We start from the raw sequence: 13,959 nt of genomic DNA, 5'->3' as shown, positions 1-13,959 counted from the left end.
CATAACTACGATGCCAGGTCTATCTTTCAGTAACTCAAATATTTTCCCAGATACAACACTCAATTCTGCACCGGTGTCAATCAACACGTTTAGTTGTAGGTCGTGCATATTAACAGACACTACTACCCGTCTACACTTGTCCTCGACTGTTTCATTATTTTCCCACAGTAAATCCTCGTCTATATCCAGGTCATTCCAGAAAAAAGCATCCGGCTTTGATCCCAAATCCGGCTTATCTGGCAGCTTTTTCAGCCTCTGTTCACATACAGTTTTAATTTCAACACGTTTGTCCTGAGGCTTTGTCTGTAGCTTCGCCTCCAATACCGAAACCTTTTCCTGTAACTCGTCAACTAGCGAGTGTTGCTTTGCTATCAATTCACTAATTGTCACCTTCGTTGATTCCTCTTTAGCCAGATTGATCTCATCTGCCAATCTACCTGGAGAAATGTGCCCAGTAGTATCTGCAATTACTTCCTCTAGATCTGCGCAACCCACACTGTTATCGTCTGACCGTATAACGTCAGCTCTAACCTCATACACAATGTAATCTACGTGGTTTTCTGCCAATCATGTCCGGCTATCACTAAAATTTTCGCAATCTTTCTCCTTAATACTTTCGCAATGTTTAAACTGGAGGTTTGCGTCGGATGGGTCGGCTACTTTTACCACTGAAACTTTCGGTAAGGTCTGCCGGTTAGGGCCAGAACTTTCCGTTACTACTTCAACATCCAACTCTTGCGGGACGAAACACGACCAATCTTGCTCGTGCTCCCCATTAACATCAACTATTTCTAGTAAAGTCTGCCGGTTAGGGCCAGAACTTTCTATCATTTCACAAACACTATCTTCCTGCGGGACGAGACGCGGAAAATCCTGCACGCGCTCCCCATAAACACTTCTCCCATACAGGCCCCTATAATCTCTTAGTTCGTCGTATAAGCGACCGAACTGCCTTAACCAGACCTCATCCCTCTCTGCGTCCCCTCGCTCGATGACGGACGTTTTAACCGACATCTGATCGTCTCTCAACACTTACGAATCATTCTTAAACTCAATCTCCAGTTCCGCTGTGGGTATTACAGCTGCCACTTTATAATCGATTTCCGGAACACTACTTAAATTGTTCTCACTGACAGTGAATGTACTTCCTACTGCCCTGTATACAGCTGATCTACTACTTGTGGGCGCACTCCTTTCTCCTAACACTGGCACACTCTCCCGCCGTTGATTATTCCACACGGAATTTTCATATCGACGACACCTGGGTTTTCTCCTGCTATTGGGCCGCCAAAATTTCTCCACGCCCGGTCGGCCCCTCACCGGCGCAGCTAATGGTTTCCCTGTCTCGTCCCAGCAGATACGGTCCCCGGATGCTGCTGAGGCGGCTGATCACACCCTCTGGCGTTATTACTATTCTGTGAAGCCCGTATCACGTTAGTATGATACTGGTTTCCGTCATTCCTGTTATTATTTGCATTGTACCGATTGTTATAACGATCCGAACCATTATTGTTATTGCTGCCATGGCTGCGGTATGCATTATTCCCATGGTTATCGTTGTTGTGGTTGCTGTGGTACCCGTTGTTGTTACCACGGCCTCTACCACTGTCGCGATTATTGCGCCAATTGTCCTCGTCCTCCACTCTTTCCAGGAAATCATTTATTGTTCTGTAATTGCTTCCTACGTAGCGTTTTGTATCATCTGGAAGCTTTTTGTAGAGTTCCCAGACTATTTCGGATTCCGTGCGGCGATCACGCAAGTATTCCTACTTGCGGATCCAGCCCTCACAAAACTCCTTCATCGAACCGCGCGAATTCGCATCGAAAGGCCTCGATACGACAAATTCGCGCCAGACACTTTGCTGTTTTTGCTCTGACCAGTATTCAGCCAGAAACTAATTTTTAAATTCGTCAAAAGTCAGGTCCGTAATGTTGAGGTTTAAGCCCCAACGCTTGGCATCACCAGCCAACACATCAATAATCGCATTGATTTTTCTCTCATTAGTCCATGATCTGGGTAAAACTCTTTCACAATTCTTAATGAAATCCGTGGCGTGTATACCGCCTTTTTTCAAGGGGTCGAACCGCTCCTCTTTCGTCAACAATTCCGAACTATGTGCATAGATTGGGACATAGCTCTGTTTTTCGTCAAGTTTCTTTTCTAATTCCGACACTCTCGTAATTACTTGGCAAGTGGTTGTCGCAAGCGTTTCTACTTCCCTTTTTTTTTCGCAGGTATTAGCCTGCTTCGTCACTTTGGTATCTACTTCGGATACTAAAGCCTTTAAAGTTTCCACCTTCTTTTGATCCTCTTTTTTCACTAATTGAATTTGTTCCGTCACCTTATTCTCGATGATCGGAGCAACTGCTTCTCCTACACTTTTCTCGATTCTGCTAATTTCGGAATAAAAACGAGTATTTATGCTCGCAATTTCCGCCTGAACGCCTATCATTTCCTGATTAAGATTACCGATTTCGCTATTAATCACAACAATATCTTCTTTGATTTTATCAACTTTTGTGTTAACAACTCCAACATTGTTGTTAACAACATTAATAGCTTTGTTGTGACTGTCTAGCTTTCGTTCAATTTTTTCAGACTGAGCTTCTTGCTTGGCCGATTGACTCTTGATTTCGTTAATCAAAACATTCAATAAATCAGTTAAATTCCCGGAAACTACCGGTTTTACTTCCGTAGCGGCTTCCTCTTTAATTGTCCCCCCGTATTCGTCATCAAGGGATTCGCATTTGATTTTCACTTCCGACTCCGAAACATTTTCTAAAGTGTGGAATTCCATTTCTGCTCTTTGTTGCGTTTCGGCGGTCGCGTCTTTCATGCTAGCCGCCTGTCCCTGGACAATGGGTACCGCGGTGCGCATTCCCCACTGTTCGACCGATTGTTCCTTATCCAAGCCTACCAAATTTTGGTAATTGTTGCCTTCACTCATTTTAATAATTTTCAATATAAATGCCAAATCTCAAATCTAATTAGGATTCCTCACACTAATATTCTCGCTGACGTATCGACCATTTCGTAACCAGTACTTTGTTACGAGATTTGTACAATGCAAAATTCGTGTCCAGAACAACCTCAAATTTGAAGATTGTCCTGTCACCAGGTCGCCACGTGTAAACTCCCCCTCACTTATCGACCTTAATAACAGTGAAAAATTAAACCGCGTGTACCTAATGGGAATTTTGGAAAAGCAATCGTCACCGAAGTTAACCTGTCGGTAAAGAGGGAGGAAAGGGTTACATCTAAATGAAAGAAAAAATGCAAGTGAAACTGGTGGAAATTAATTTAGAAATAGGGATAAAGTTAATAAAGAAAGTAAATGTGCGGCTGTTACGTTAACAATCAACTAGCGGTAATTTGATATTTGAGATTTGGGGGAAATTACGGTCGCCAGTCCTATGGACAATTACTATAATAACTGAAAAAGAAAGGTTATTACACATATAATTAGCACTAGAAGCGTGGCAACTGAAGGTTGACACGTGTAGTGTGAAAACTGAAAGTTTGTCAGAAGTAATAAATTTCGCTACACTTAATTTAGCAAAAGAATTAATAAAACCGGAAAATCGAAAGTTAATTTAGTGACTGAAGTTAATAGTGAGCTTTCTTTCTGAAGCACATCGAAATACAGTTAGTCTTGGACTACCTCAACAATCATTTCTAAAGCTACTTGAATCTACGCAATTTAGAAAGAAGAGATTTAACTTTGACCTTGAATTAAACGATTCTGACCAATTAACAATAGTAAAATTTAGTACGTACCAAGCTGAGCTGCAGTCACAGGTGAGCTAAAATACGGTAACAAAACTCGCACTCTTAATTTGTGCTTGTGTAATCTAACTATTGTAGCCAGCTATGAATTCTTAAATTGAACTTTGAAATTAAAGCAGTGAAATGGAATTATGCTGGCGCTTGAATTTCAACGACACTCGGGTTCATTTCGGAAAAGGAAGGGACGCTGCTTGGCAATGCAGTTGGGTCAATGAGCAACAAAGGTTCATGCTAAGTTGCTGTCATTTTGCGAGGCAAATGGAACAATTTGAAAAGCTGAGGTCTGCCATGCAGTTCTGAAACTTTACGTGCTTTTAGTCTTCCTTGTTGGTTGATTGAAGGTTTGAAGCCGTCAATCGAGGAGGTGGCGACAGTCACTCATTGTCGGCCGTCGCTGTTGCAGAAGCTGGATGTTGGCGCGCCTTCTTCTCGACACGGTCACCAGGCGAAACGGGCTCTTGATGTGCGCCAGCTAATGCTTCCCGTCCGCGACACCATGTCAGCGCAATTACATGCTGCCAAACCCCGAAAGCGCGGCAACTCGCGGGAGCGTCACACAACACACCTGCTCCACTCGCTACTCCAGCCAGACTCCCACCGCTCTGCCCGCGCTCCATGCGGCAGAGTTAACACTACCAAAGATCCTACACACTTTGAGTCTTCACACGACCTATCGATGTAATCGTTCGATAGCAGTTTTCCCTAGGCAAGACCCAGCGTAAAAATACAAATAATATTTACGAAACAAACCAATTATACATCGACATAAATGCATAATATATATATATATATATATATATATATATATATATATATATATATATATATATATATATATACAAATAGTAACACAATTACAATATGTAAAGACACAGAAATGTCATATATTCAGGTAACAAAAATAAGGAAAACAAATTATAGTACAATAGATGGAAATAGGAGGATATGCATTTCCGGCGTTACAGATGTACGAAGACTTATATAAGGGTCTTAGCTGAGTTTTGATGCAGGTGATTTCAATAAAGACATTGGTTTTATGAACGTAATGCGTGACTTTCATTTTTCATAGCCATAGTCCTAAGGAAACTTCGACACACTGTGTACTCGTCTATCGTACTACGAGTTCACAGCTAGATTCATGTACAACAACATATTCGGCGTGCTTCCCTTTTTCTGTCAGACAGTTAGTAATGGAGTTATAGTAGCGTCACATGTCGCTGATTACCTTCCTATCAGTCATTATTAAGCTCTATGACATAGCAAATGGTTGTCGATTCAGATATCTATCTATGATATTTAAATCTTTCTTACCCATACCAGTATGTGAAAACTACCCTTCTTCATAACCATGACCTGCGTTACACATCCCACATGAAGTCTCGAGTCCACACATGGCTTACCCATTTGCTATTTCCTGTCGATTACATCCCGCCTACAGGTTCCTTCCCATACAGACATTGCACATATTTCCTTTCCAACACTTCTTACAGCTACCAGGGACCTCCATACATCATCCTGGTAGTAAAGGTAATGTACATTACCTTCGTGACGTTGTCTCTATCAGTTACTGTATCTCCTTCAATATGAGGTTCTTTTATATTCAAAATGTAATTTACACAATAAAATGGCCAAAGAGCGTCAGTTCGTCACTGTCAGCCTACTACCAGTAAGGGAAATGTAAATATCAGGCAAATAAAGAAAAAGTTTCAATGTTAACGATATTTATCCAGTCCTCAGGAGTGGGGTTCTGTTCTCCATCCCAGGATGTTGCTTTTAACGTTCTAGGCTGTCCTAAACAATCTCGCAAACGTGGACGACAAACTTCTTAGGAAGTAACCCGTTACGACTCTTCAGCCTCCCTTGTTGATCTTAGCTAATGCTTTGTCGCTAACGAGTTCTTTAGGGGGTATTGAACCGAAAACAACGAAAGGTGTGAAATTTTCTTGTGACTCAGTAACTCGTAAATAAATGGTCATCAAAAGCCAACCAGTTCTCTCTATTTTCGGAGTAAGTTAAGGGCATAAATATCGAGGACGAAGACCAAGACGAACTGCCTTAGACGCCAACGGAACATTACACTGTACCCTACAAAACATTAATTTAACTGAAGCAAGTTTTTGTCTCTCTGTTTCTCACGCTGTGTGCGTGTTACATAAATCTCTTACCTACACAATGGACTCACGGTCCATTCATTGGATTTTAGCGTTATCAGTCTATAGAGTATTTCAGTTTTATCGAATATCACAATCTGAAACTCGCAATTATTCTGTGGGTGTATTGAGTACATCAATATCGATTACCAACACAGACATTCCTCGAACACTGCACAGCAGTTTGTAATGGTATCGTGCGTTATCTTTTGCTTCGATTTAGTGGATGATTTATCAACGTGCTTATTCTCAGGTTTCGCGTATATCTTTGTTAACCTGATAACCGTCGTACGGGAGGCGTTCATTTAAATTGTTTTCATGATCTCAGGCTGATATTCTGTAACCTCATATAACGAAATACATTACGTTGTTATCGCTGCTGCATTGGACACTTCTCTGGTATTGTGACGTAATATGTGGGGAGGTGGACCGTATCTCAGCTTCTGTACCCAGTAAACCGAAATATTCTTTTTAGAGCATGCGTCACGTAGGACTCTCCGCTTTTAATAATTACCACTTACCGTACGGGAACGCGCTGAAAAGTAATGTCTCCGAATTTTTATGCGACAATGCTTAATTATTTTTAACACAGTACACGTTGTTAAGAACATAAATCTTTATTCTTCATGTCTACATACACTACTGACCACTAAAATTGCTACACCAAGAAGAAATGCAGGTGATAAACGGGTAATCATTGAACAAATATATTATACTAGAACTGACGTGTAATCACATTTTCACTCCAATTTGGGTCCATAGATCCTGAGAAATCAGTACCCAGAACAACCACCTCTGGCCGTAATAACGGTCATGATACGCCTGGGCATTGAGTCCAACAATGCCTGGATGGCGTGTACAAGTATTGTGACGATCCAGTTTCTCGGCCACCTTTGAACAGACGTTTTCAGTTGCTGAGAGATCTGGAGAATGTGCTGACCAGGGCAGCAGTCGAACATTTCCTGTATCCAGATAGGCCCGTACAGGACCTGCAACATGCCGTAGTGCATTATCCTGCTGAAATGTAGGGTTTCGCAGGGATGGAATGAGGGGTAGAGCCACGGGTCGTAACACATCTGAAACGCAACGTTCACTGTTCAAAGTGCCGTCAATGCAAACAAGAGGTGACCGAGACGTGTAACCAATGGCACCCCATACCATCGCGCCGGGTGATACGCCAGTATGGCGATGACGAATACACGCTTCCAATGTGCGTTCACTGCGATGTAGACAAACACGGATGCGACCATCATGATGCTGTAACAGAACCTGGATTCATCAGAAGAAATTACATCTTGACATTCGTGCAGCCTGGTTCGTCGTTGAGTACACCATCGCAGCCACTCCTGTCTGTGATGCAGCGTCAAGGGTAACTTCAGCCATCGTCTCCGAGATGATAGTCCATGCTGCTGCAAACATCGTCGAACTGTTCGTCAGATGATTGTTGTCTTGCAAACGTCCCCATCTGTTGACTCAGAGATCGAGACGTGGCTGCACGATCCGTTACAGCCAAGTGGATAAGATGACTGTCATCTCGACTGCTAGTGATACGAGGCCGTTGGGAACCAGCACGGCGTTCCGTATTACACTCCTGGACCCACTGATGCCATATTCTGCTAATAGTCATCGGATCTCGACCAACGGGAGCAGCAATGTCGCGATACGATAAACCGCAATCACGTTAGGCTGCAATCCGATCTTTATCAAATTGGGAAACGTGATGGTACGCATTTCTCCTCCTTACACGAGGCATCACAACAACGTTTCACGAGGCAACGCCGGTCAACTGCTGTTTGTGTATGAGAAATCGGTTGGAAACTTTCCTCATGTCAGCACGTTGTAGGTGTCGCCGCCGTCGCCAACCTTGCGTGAATACTCTGAAAAACTAATCATTTGCATATCACAGCATCTTCTTTCAGTGGGTCAAATTTCGCGTCTGTAGCACGTCATCTTCGTGGTGTAGTAATTTCAATGGCCAGTAGTGTATTTATTTCTCAATATAGTCAAAAAAAATGGTGCAAATGGCTCTGAGCACTATGGGACTCAACTGCTGAGGTCATTAGTCCCCTAGAACATAGAACTAGTTAAACCTAACTAACCTAAGGACATCACACACATCCATGCCCGAGGCAGGATTCGAACCTGCGAGGCGGTTACCCTGGTGACGAAAATTCTCCCAACGAGAGACCAGTTTGTTGATACTGTCACTGTAGAATGTTACACGTCCTTGACGGAACCATAACCTCACCGTTTCGTCACTAGAAAAATTAAGTCCTCGAAGGGTTCTTTAAGTTTTGGATGCAGATGAGAATCGGATGGGGCCAAATCGGGACGGTAAGAAGGATGCTGCAGATGTCGCAGCGCTCATAAGTGGTCTGGCGTTGTCGTGCTGAAGGAGAGCATGCTCCATGTGTGAAGGAATTCTTCGAATTCGATAGTCGATGAAAGCACACTGTTACATTACACACTACCATGCAAAACGCTGCATTTCCAAGCTCTCTATCGACAGATGGCTGCAAAGACGTAGACATGAAGAATAAATAAGTACAATATTAAAACGTATTTTTTATTTAGAAAGCTTTAAGAGTTTTCAGCATGCCATCGTTCTTCTACGTAGACGTCAAAATACTTAATTCTCCGTCAGTTACTGTGAAGTGATTGGACGAAGGTACCTCGTATTAATATTAACTTAACTCCTCCAGCACAGGCCACGAAGGTCCGAAGGTACCGACTGGCCGCCGTGTCATCCTCAACCCACAGGCGTCACTGGATGCCGATATGGAGGGGCATGTGGTCAGATCGCCGCTCTCCTGGCCGTATGTCAGTCTCCGAGACAGGAGCCGCTACTTCTCGATCCAGTAGCTCCTCAGTTTGCCTCACAAGGGCTGCGTGCACCCCGCTTACCAACAGCGCTCGGCAGACCGGATGGTCACCCATCCAAGTGTTAGCCCAGCTTGACAGTGCTTAACTTCGGTGATCTGACGGGAACCGGTGTTGCCACTGCGGTAAGGCCGCTGTCTTCGTATTAACATTAGTGATCCCTAAAGCAAACGAAAAACCCAAGATATGAGGTGGATGCAGTAGACTTGCGGCACTCTCTCTCTCTCTCTCTCTCTCTCGATTACTGGCTGTCTAATTATATCCAGGAGCGATTAAAACAATTACCCCAACTTTCTTTCAAATGTTATTGTTTATAACATCTTCAGCACCACTGAAACACGTTAGTATGAATTCTACCGATTTGTTACGATCTTGGTGGCGCGTTTCATTCATTACATCAAATGATAAGGCCCCTTAACGCTAGATCATTAATAAGTTGTAAGCGGCTTCTGTTGGATAAGCTCTGAACTTTCTACGAATTCGTCCAAGCAGTCTAAATCTTCAGTTCACCTGCCTTGATAACGATTTCACGTGTCCATTACTACTCATATTAGATCGCAGTATTAATACTAGATAATTAAATGTCGTGACCGAATCAAGAAAGGAACAAATAGGATTTTAATTTGCAGCTTTAGGGCTCTTTATGTCTGATATGGGTATCATCTTGCACTTGCCCAAGTACAAAATGTCTTACTACATTCTATTGCATTCAACATGTAACTTTCCTGTAGACTAAAACATCCTCTGCGAGACAGCTGACGTTATCTCATGAATTGTTTATTTCTATTGAGAATGTTACCGGTGTTAGATATGACTCATTTGTGCATTATTTATTTGTATTGAGAATATTACAAGTGTTAAGTACGCCTCACTGAAGTATGTTAGTTTCTTATAGTTTAAACATACGCCTTTAAGTAAACCCAGAAAGTTTTATTATTCAAAAAGAGTTCAACTGAAATCCTGTCTGCTAAGAATCGTGAAATCGTATCGAGTAAAGTGTTTCTTTAAAGATAATTTGTTTTCACAAGTGGTTTCCATGCGTTTCCATTCTGCAACAGACCTGGACTAACGCCTGCTTAAACACTGGAGGCAGTTCGAAGATGCACAGCTCTATATGGTATATTGGCCGCATGTCGTCGTACGGTCGAGCAGTACATAGTATTCTTTCATTCCCAGCGATTAAACTCGCTTCAAAAATATTACTGTACTACAATCCATTAATTTATCCACCATTAGCAACTAAAGAGAGTTTAAATTAATACAAGTTTCATAACAAGAAAATATCAATAAAATGATCGAACTGGTTATATTCTCCTGAATAATTTATGTATCCAACAACAAAACGTTCATAATGCAACGGACGTATGATCTATTCCGTATGGTAGCGCAAGTAGAAATTAAAATTGTAGTCCTACAAATGTTGTTTAGCCACGAAATAAAATTACAAAAATCATCAAATACAGTTAAGATTGCATGTTTAAAGTGGTTGCAGATTCCCAAAACACGACTTGAACAGCACTAGGTCTGAAAAAAAAAGAGCCCTGTTTCTTTAAACTAAACACTAAACATTCGCCAGCTCATAAATATATAAACTCTACTATGACAATCAACATATCAAAAATTGCCTGATCGTGAGAAAACTCCTAAAACATCGCGCTTACATTATTCTGTGATTCTGTGATTCTGCAAAGTTAATCACTTAAATATGTTACCTAGACAAATGCATTCCCGAAATTTCATTACTCTAGATTAATAATTTTTTGGTGTGGCGATTTCTTTTTTCTGTCAGTGCTTCTCTCCTCGGTTATTCTGCAAAGAACTTCCTCATTTCTTACTTTGTCAGTGCATTTAATTTTCAGCATCCTTCGAAAACACCAAATCTCAGATACTTTAATTATCTTCTTCCTCACCTTTGCCATGCTCCAAGATCCACTTTGATCCAATACTGACATCCAGAGAAACATTTTCAGAAAATTCTCTAAGCAAGGTAAGTCTTATGTATGATAATATTGAACTTTCTGTATTGAGGGATGCTCTCTTTGCCTTTCGCAAGTTCTTTTATCCTACTTGCGAAATCCGTCGCGCATTATTTTGCTTCATAGGCAGGAGAATTACTTCCTCTCGTCTTCCAGGTGGTCCGAACCACTTTGGTCTTAAATCTGTCGCTGGCGTTTCGTCTGCTCCTCAATAGTTTCATCTCTCTTGGGTTTACTCTCAGTACTTGTTCTGTATTCGCATACTTGGTTTCAGAGAAACCAGAAGGAAATTCTGTGAAATTCGACGTCGTCTTCCGTTATTCGCAGTGATATAGTTAGCACAAAGATAGCCAAGGATCTTTGCTCTCTGAACAGAACAGTGCAGCTCACTACACTGTGGAAGAGATGGAGAGAAACACCTCAAAAATCTGGTCATACTATATCTCTTTCCCAGTACCATTTTCGAGCAGCTGTGCCACTGTGATGTGGGGACGATACAACTGTATCCATGAAGACACAACGAGGCATCGAAATTTTCAACGCGCTGTGTATTGGGCAGTCAGGGAGGTGACAGGCAGGTAGGTGACTGACGCCATTTTTTGTCGAATACATACACTACCCATGGCTGTGCCATTCCATCTCAATAGCTTTCTATTTCTCTGCTACTCTTCCGCTACAGTGTTTCTGGCCCGCTAGCGTCGACTTCGCAGTCTACAAAATCGTAATATACAGGGTGGTCGTAAATTCCCGTTACAAACTTCTAGGACATGTAGAGGGTAGTGAGTACAGAACATATTGAATAGGGACCTACGTCCGGAATCGTATCGTTTCCTTTCTACAACAGTTTCAGTTCAGATGTGTACCTCGTCAACGTCTGCTTAGGGCAAGAGAAACGTCTCAGAGTTCCCTGTCCTGGTATGCAACAGGGCAGACACGATGACGTGTACTACGTCAAACGATCCCCAGATGTCACTTCGCTTTGCTGTGAGACCGAGTCAGTACCTGTGCATCACCGATAGAGGAAACATGGTGCAGTACACGCTTGCGGAATACACAGACATGGTCCTTGTGTATGGCGAAGCTGGAGGTAACAGAAGAGCTGCTAATGAGCTGTATCACGAACGTTTTCCATACCGTCACACTCCATCGCACAAACTGTTTGCCCAAGTTACACAACGGCTGCGAGAAACGGGTACCTTCACCGATTTCCTTCCTCATCCTTCCCTAATCCGATGGGACCGATGACCTCGCAGTTTGGTCCCCTCTCCCAAATCAACCAACCAACCAATGTCGGTGGTGCTCATCTTTGATAACTCGTTAAAATGAAAATGTGTGTTGAAGCTCTTAGTTTGGCTTCTATTATTTACCCTGCTCAGATTTACGCACTGTATGTTCACATCGATATTCCTCAAGCAACCTTACGGTGACTGGTGGAGAGTAGTTCTCGTACCACGATGATTTCTCTCCTTTCACGTTTCATTTGCGATTCGCCTTCATAGCTCAGTGTCTCGTTCATATGCGGTGGTCCCGGGTTCGATTTCCGGTTCCACCAGGCGTTTTTCATTGCTACGAGAGCTGTACCAGGATGCACTCAGCCTCGTGATGCCAACTAAGGAGTTACCTGAGTAAAAAGTAGCGGCTCCAAGGTCAAAAAACCTGATAGTGTCCGGGAGTGCATTGTGCTGACCATATGCCCCTCCCTACCATTTCTGGATCATGTCTAGGGCAAGGATTGGTCGATCACGATGACCCACTAGAGTCAGAACGAGGAGCTGTGCTTTGCTTACATTTCATTTGCAAACGGCGCATGGGTGAGAATTACAATCAGTAAGCATCCGCTCGATTTTCCAATTTCTCTGACTTTTTCGTCGTGGGCTTTACTTAAAACGTATGTGCCCTACTTTTATTGGAACGTCAGCAGCCCTGCATCTTAACACTAAATAGCATGTTGATGCACGTCTGTATTGTAGCATCTTGCTGTTCTATACGCTACTTTAATTTCTAATGGCTCCTCCCCACTAAGAGCTACGTTTTATCGTCTACCAAGTCATTCATCTGACTAGAGGTTGGGTCCGTATACCGTAGGCTCGTATATTGTTCATTGACGTACATTGCAGAACTGTATCGAATGTTTCCCAGCAGACACGGATCATGGCCTTCTGGATCTCATGGACGACTCGAGCCAGTTGAACATCGTAAGACACCTATTTGCGGACGCCACCAGAGGTTATTTTGGTGTAATTTATTTACATGGCTATGCACTGACCCACTATCTAGAGAATAAAATTGATCTATGTATCACAACTTGATAGGAATCATTTTACATACACTATCCAGTACTGTTGAAAAACACAACCAACATTACTACTAACTAAATCCTAACATTAATGTAATTATACTAACTATCAAACATAGCCTTATAATACAGACATGTCAGCCCCTCGTCAATGATAACGATAAATGTTTCCAGGCAACCAGCGTACCATCCCACCCTGAACTGACCACCACTGGCATTTCTGTTCCCCCGTCTGTCACATCAAATGACAGTGTACTTACCAATCAGTTCAGGCTAAAATTGTATGCTCGGAGTTAAAACGCGTCTTTATAGACTTTGAATGAAGCAATGTTACGATTTGTTATGAGCACCATCCGAGATAGTGATTGATGCAAAACAAAGTATATAGTATTTTCTTAAAGCAAAAAATGACAGTGTCGTTCGGAAACTAATCCATAATAACTGTTTTTCAAAAAGTTTATTACCCGTTTTGACGGCAATAATTTTTTAAATGATCGGTTTCGGTTCAATAAGAACCATCCTCACATCTGATTATTTCGCTTACAAGGGTGACCCGTCTCTCTATCGGCAAAATTACACCCAAGGCCACAAAATAAAAGTATTAAAAATTAGACCTATCACGACGAATAATAAATCAGTTTTCTTGACAGTTTACACACTTTCAGACTGAGCACGGTTCATAAGCCAGCTATTTTGCCAGATTAAATAACAGAACATACTGAAGATGTGTGTGTGGCGTGGAAAGAAAATCACCTTGTGTATTTTCCGAGTGCAGTTACAGGAATGTCGTAAGAGAAGATGAAACAATTCTGTTAGGTGCCAATGACTACTACAGTTTCTACAGTATATTAGGTACACAAATCATTTCTC

This window comes from Schistocerca serialis, chromosome 2 (assembly GCF_023864345.2).
Source record: "Schistocerca serialis cubense isolate TAMUIC-IGC-003099 chromosome 2, iqSchSeri2.2, whole genome shotgun sequence".
NCBI lineage: Eukaryota > Metazoa > Arthropoda > Insecta > Orthoptera > Acrididae > Schistocerca > Schistocerca serialis.
This window is presented reverse-complemented; position numbering follows the sequence as displayed.